This window comes from Excalfactoria chinensis, chromosome 4 (assembly GCF_039878825.1).
Source record: "Excalfactoria chinensis isolate bCotChi1 chromosome 4, bCotChi1.hap2, whole genome shotgun sequence".
In the NCBI taxonomy this organism is placed as follows: domain Eukaryota; kingdom Metazoa; phylum Chordata; class Aves; order Galliformes; family Phasianidae; genus Excalfactoria; species Excalfactoria chinensis.
This window is the reverse complement of record NC_092828.1, coordinates 65,855,358-65,862,581: the sequence shown is the minus strand read 5'-3', so window position 1 is coordinate 65,862,581 and position 7,224 is coordinate 65,855,358.

Here is a 7,224-nt window from a genome sequence, read left to right as displayed (position 1 = left end):
AGAAAAATAATAAAAAAATAAGAACAAACTGCCATCTCTTTGCAGTTCTTATCTGTTTGGTTCAAATAGGTGTTTATTCCAAACTGTGTCTTCAAGAAGGTCACATGGAATATTACGAAGGTAAGTATTCCACTGATTTCTGAGATGTTCCTGAAGTTCTGAGTTTGAAATGCAGCTTCAGTGTTAAAATGCTGAACCAACAGAGTTCTGTTTATAGAGCTGTTTTTACACAACAGTCTGACAGCAAATGTTTAATAAGAGAAAGTTCTGCAGCTGACCTTAATGACCACGGCTCTGCTTACATCAGCAAAGCTCTGTGTTTTTATATCAGTCAAACAACTGACATGGGAAAATGACACTTCTTGAAGAAAATTATTATCTTGTATACAAGTCTGGGTTTCTTTAATAATTTCTAAGGATATATTTGAGCTTGTAATAAGATTTTTTTGCTGGTAATCCTTAAAAGCAAACTATTCTTTCAAATACAGGTTGACAGGGAGTTTCCAAACTAGATTTTTGTGTGGGTGTGGTGTTCACAACGAGGATACTCAGCATCTCTAGAGTTCTCACACCTCATTATTCCTTTCTCCATATTCATTATCAATTTGCTTGCCTAGGCTCACTGCTCTTCTTCCCCAATTCTTTTTACTCTTTAATATTCTTAGTAAAAAATATTGTTATCTAGAAAAATAAATACATTCACTCCTACGTCTTTTAAAGCAGCTACTGAAATGCAGCCCATTTAATATGTCTATATATATTTCCATATTTTATCTACATTAGAATTTTCTTTTTCAATCACGATTCAAGGTTGACTGAATACCAGTTCAACAGTCTGACCTGACCCTGAGCGTTTTTGCATCTGGAATGAAAATAAAATGATAGTCGAGATGATGCATGCTAGCAATTAATGTAATTTTTTATGCTGACCCCTTGCTTTCAAATAGAAGGTTGAAGTTTAATGTAGTATTCCAGAATTATGCAGTGACAGATGGATTCTACTTTAGCTAAATATGTAATCTTGGAAACAAGTGACTGTGAAGTGCAGTATTTTAGCTGAGATGTTTCTCACGTTCCTCGTGCATACCACAAAATGTGTCTTAAAAATCTAAAAGGTTTCTTCTCTTGAAACACTGAAGATTTGTTCTGCTTATTGTACCAAAGGGCCTGTTTGCAAGCACAACTTGACATCTTGCATTTGTGGACCAAGGAAAAATGGTGGCTTCTAACAGACGACTCGTTTTTCCTTATTTACAGAGGGGAGGGGTACACTTGTTCAGGAACTGCAGAGCAAAAGCTGCTCCCAGCAGTCCTTACGCATCTGAGCTTTGGTCCTGGACAAGGAAGAGCCTCAGGAATGCAGAGGCCACAGGTTCCGGGATGCTTTGACTGTGGTTTCCAGTTGCTTTTGCGTGCTATTGTGAGGCTGGAATTTGTTGTGTAAAACCCTATCAGAGTTTGTATCCTCGAAGCATACTGTGCCGTCAAACTCAAAGGAACGGTTTAGGCTGTTGGCTTGTGGTGAGTCCCTGGAGATATACTTGCAGAGAGTATGTGTGCCCTCATCTTTAACTTCTGTTTCAGATGTTTGTGTCTAGCATTTTTAAGTGAAGCGGTTGAAATTTAGTTCTTAAATCCATTAAAAAAAATAAAGCTACTATTTATAGATAAGCAAAGCTGCATGGAACAAAAAATGTTTGAATATTTTGAGAGGTTGGCAGCATTTCACATTATGTTTATAATACAAGTAAAAAAACACTGAAAAATTCTAAAATAAGCACTTGCAGCTTGCCATGCTAACAACATACACAGCATTTTTGTGCCTTTTGGGAGGCTATTCACCCTGAACATGTATTGTGCTTTTCCAACTCTGTAGATGTTGAAGTGATTGCCTTCTGTTTTTCCTTCTCTGCTGATTACATTTATGTAGTTTAGTGCCTGTTGTAACCTGGCAAGCAACAATCGATTTGGTGAAGCAAATGTAACAGAAAGGAGGGTATGTACATGTGTCTGTGTCTATCCATGTATGTACAATCATACTTTTTTTCTTCTTTTTTTTTTTTTTTTTTTTTTTTGGTGGTGTCAATCCATGCTATTCTTTAGTATATCATTGTTAAGTTACTTGTATTTGGCAGCTGCCAATTTTTCCATATGTGCTGTACCTACTTCAGTGAAGTAAGTTTTAGCATCAAAAAAGACCTGATCCAGTTAACAGACTTCCACCATTTAATTGGGTTTTCACTTGTGTTTCTCATAACGTGGTTAATGTCAGTTTAGGTGCTGTCTCAACCCAGCTGTTTGCTACTAACAGGCACATCATACATCAAGGTTTGTGAGTTTTTATGTCTTTACGGGCAGAAAAATCAGCTACTTCAACTTATGTCACTGTTAAAATGTCTCCCCAGGAGCTTCTGTCACTTTGGTGTAGCACATTGAGAAGACTGTATCCTTTCTACTTTGCATCTAATTGTAGCTACTGAGCTAAATGTTTCCTAAATCTTGCTTGTTTTTCTTGTTGCTTTCCTTTCATGAGAAAATTAGCTTTAATTTTTAATTGAAGATAGATGCTTTGCAAATGTCATAAAATTTAAGTGTTTTGGTAACTTTGGAAATCTGTTTACTATCTGTGTTATTTAATCTAATTTCCCTGCCATTATGGGCAAGCTGTTTCTTCTTCTGTGAGCTGGTTTTGCTATTAAACAAAACAAAGTAAAAGGGCCTGCCCAGGAAATTCAGTTCCTACGTATAAAGTGGCAAGGTGGGCATTGTCACATCCCAGCAGATGTGATCAGCAAAATCACTGCCATGTCTCCACCAACTAGCAAGAAAGAGGCACAGTCTCTTATGTGGCATTTTTAGAAGTCATGAATATTGTAACCTTGTACCCAAAACTTTGTTATTTAATTAGAACTCCTCAGCCTGAATTAGAGCATTAAAATGGAAAAAAATGCACCAGTAAATTAATGTGAATAAGGAATGACTAGTCACTGTGTTGTAATGCAAAAACAATTGTTCTCTTGTGATGGCAAGCACAAGGAGGAGCCTAAGTTACAGGACAGACTCCAGAAAGCATGAAAAAGATTAATGAGAAAAGCAGCATAAACCAGCTTTTAATTAACATATGGAATACAAGCAGGAATTCAATAAGTATGGATGACAAATCAAGCCAAAAAGAAACAGTGATAAAAAGCAGCAAAGCTGGAGCAAGAGTTTCTCATTATCTGGGTTGAGAGAACTTGCATCAAATTGATCAGAATCAGGCATACTGAATCAATTAGACTTCTCTTGTAGGGACTGCATCAGGCTGGAGGTTGATGGGATGGAATAGTAACTCAGAATCTGCCCCTTACAGCCCCACACAGCCCTGCTGAAGGAATCACAATCTCCACTGCTGCTGTCTGAGAGCAGTGCAGTGTTCCCCCCATGGCTGCAGTGTGTCATCAGCATATTATTTTCTAGTTACTCAGATAATAATTTCATTATTTCTCCTGGTGTTTGTTCTCAAATAAAACAGGGTCTGGCACAAGCTCCCATTATTTAGTAGACTTCCTTTAGATATCTGTAGGCACTCAGGCTGGCCAATAATGTTTAAACCTATTAAGGGAGGGACACAGAAGAAAAGCAAAACAGTGTTTTGGTCCTCTTATGACTATTCAAATGATGATCAAGAATTTAATTTTTTTTAGAAAAAATATTCTTAAATGCAACTGAAAACATTAATTCAAACTCTAGCAGTATTTCTGTCAGTTTCATAATGGAATTAAAAGCTTTACTTGCTTAACCAGAAGAGAATCATTTCAGTTAAATAAAGTATATTCCTTAACAAAGATTGCACAACTAAGCCATAATCACTGGTCTATTCATTAGGCAGCATTTCATGTAGTTCGTGCAACATCAGAAACAAAGCAGTGACTGAGAAAGAAAACAATTCTGATGCTATGATCGAAAATGCTGCTTTTTAACAATACAGAAGGCTATGTGCGATTAACCATTCATTTGCTACCCCGACATTTCTTTCAATTCAGGCTCTGCATCTTCTGCATGAATTCTGTACCTCTGTATCCTGGGGAAGCTGTCTGGCAGATTTGTAAATATGTCTTGACCCATAAACAGTTCCTAGAGACAGCAAATAGAATTTGAGTTTGGAGGGATCCTTAGAGGCCATCTACAGGGCTGAGATGGGACAGTCCAAACAGGAGGCTCAGGTGGACAAAATACACATGCCTAAGCAGTTCCTAGGTGATGGACAGGAGTGTGGGAAGAAAAGAATATCATTCCCTGAGAAAGGGCCTCAATGATGCTCTCAAAGCAACTTGACAGGCAAAAGCTGGTTGATTTTAAATGCAGCAGCGTGCTTTGGTCAGGCAATGATAAAAACGTATCTCAGAGTCTCACAGAATCTTAGGGGTTGGAAGGGACCTGTCAGGGCTGGCCTGTTCCTGAAGCCATGCCCCTGGCCCCACTGGTGACAGAACCCCTGTGCTGTGAAGAAACCAGAGCAGCTTGTTGGATCACTGTCCCTGAGCTGGATCTTGACAGTATTTGTTAATCAGACAGGAGCAAAATAAGACCTTCTGAGTGATGTGCTGTATATTTACATAACATATGCTTGTAAAGCATCTTTATGTTGTCTCCCTGCACTTACTGATGCCCCCGTTACATGCAGCTCTCTCTAAACTCTTGCATGCTCTGCTGATCTTGCTACCCTTCTCACTCTGCTTACCTCCAAAATAGTTCAGCAGGAAGGATCTTCTGCAAAGGTGAGGTGTTCCTTGGGCTGTGTGAGAAGAACTAAACCTTCCCAGGACAGCTTGCCCTCCCATGCTTCAGACAGGTAAGTTTTCAGTGAAACTGGGTTAAGAAGCAATTACTAGTAACTCCGACATGTTTATATAATGAGAGGTTAAATTCTTTTGGAAACAATTACTGAATAACATGAGTTAAAAATCAATTGGGCTGTGTCCCAAGTGTATATTACCTATAGCCAGAAGTCTGGTTATCTAGAAAAATAACTTCTGTGTTGTCAATTATTAGTCAATCTTGCCTTCTCAGATGAATTATTTTGATCATTCTGCATGAAATGAATTCACTGTGGAATGTACGCCCATCTTCTGCCACAGCTGTTTTACAAACCTCATGTGGTTCCTGCTCTCACCCCCACCTCTATACTGAAACAAGGCCAATAGTTTTCAGCTGTCACATCGTCACTAGAATTAAACAATAGAATTACTTGCATGTTATCTATTCAAATGGCATTAGAAAACACAAATATATAGGCAGCCTCAGTTATTGCTGTCAGCATATTGAGTTATGCCTTGATAGGGAAGAGACAAGTAAATATGCACAAAGGAATGATCACCAGAGTGTTATTAGTGAAACATTAGTTTTACTCACACAAGTAATATCAGAGATTAAAGTGGAGATTCTTGTGGATGGAACATGAGTGCTTACAAAAAAACCCACACCATTCTGCTGACTTTATTATATATCTTCAGCCTTTGATGATAAAGGGGGACAAGTCTTCCAAACTAACTGTGGTCTGTAGCAATTTTCTTTACAATTTTATTTGTATTTTTTGTTTCAATTTGGTTTATGGTGGGGAGAATCAGATGCGAATTTATGAACTGGTGAGTTGATGGGATCATCAGTGAAACTGCAGGGTAGCTTTTCTCCCTTCCATTGCAGGGATAGGCAAGTTCTGCTTTAAAAGAAAGCATTGCAAGATATGTTGTGTCCATTGTAAAAACCTATAAGCAAGTAAGAAACCCAGGAAATGTGGCACAAGGTGTGAAAAGAGAAGCAGAATGCAGTATCAAACAGAGCTGTTGTTCTGTTTCAATTTGTGCACCTACCATCAACATCCAAGGCCAGATCCCTCCCATGTTGGCTGGGAATACTGAAGTGACATGGAGAGCCAAGTATTTTATTGCCATCACACAGTTTTCCACTTCAAAAAATGTTTATTTTGGAGGATGAATAACTCCAAAGTATTTTGTACAGCTTTTTCATTACAGCAAAACGTGGGGGGAGAGTATTATTTAAACCAAGTGCAAAGAAGAAAATTCCTGGAGTGCTGCATTCTTTTCTAACATGATATAAAGCAGTGTTTGCTTGCTGTAACTTAAATTGTATAGAAGGCTTGCTTTGCCAAAGTTATTTATAGAGCTTGATGTTATTTTTGTCTTTGGTTTTGTATTTACAGCTTAATTCACTGATATCATCACCATATGGTCCTTTCATGAAAGTACTTTAAGGTCTTCCAGCTGCATAGTCTTGAAGCTTTTTACCTTTGCATATGTGGTGACCTCACCAATCTGAACTTTATTTAGACATTTGTTTCAAAAACCTTTTCCTGGAATTTCTAAGACAGCAACTTAAAGTGAATTTTCAGTGTTGTTTATTTCTTTCTGCTTTCGGTTCCAAACAAGTGGAGGTGTGTATCTACCCATAAACTCTACAGCCAGTGAGTTTTTTATCACTTAAAAAGCAACGACTTTTCTTACATATGCATCATGTATTTTCAAATATGAACATCAACCTGAAGAATATCCAACAAGCAGAAAGTACTCAGGCCCTACCCTGGCCATTAGGACTCTTAAAAATAGACAGCTATTTGCAGCTTTTTGCCAAGGAAACATCACACTGATAATTTAGATGGTTTTGCACTGTGGAAAACAAAACACAACTTTGTCCTTCTACCATAGAATCCATAGCCTTCCTTTTTTTTCAGTCTGTTAACCATTTGCGACATGATTGTTACAAGTATAAACCATTACAGTCAGATAAATACTTCGTTCCACATTCCTAAGTATGGAATTCTTCTGTGGAATTGAAGATAGGGTTCTCTGCCAAACTCTTAACACAATTCCTTCTCTATTTGATCAGTAAACTGGTATAACTATATAAAGTGTGAGTTCTCCATCAAGTAAGCAAAACTCTGAAGACTTTTTAGATTCAACCACGGAGTTTCAGCTATATACTTTACGGTGTTCTGAGTTCACCTCACTGGCTGGGGTTCTCATAAATATTGTGACTGGGAAAATGAATGTCTGAACAGTGTTCAGTTGTAGAACTGCAGAGTAATTTACTACCAGCTCCAGCGTCACTAAGTTACTTCTGGGAAGGTGCCATGTTGTTAGGAGGGGTGCATGGGTTGGAACAGACTGGCCCCATGTGAGGGGGGGGGGAAGGCTGTAGTTTAATAAAATGAAAAACACTGCAGTT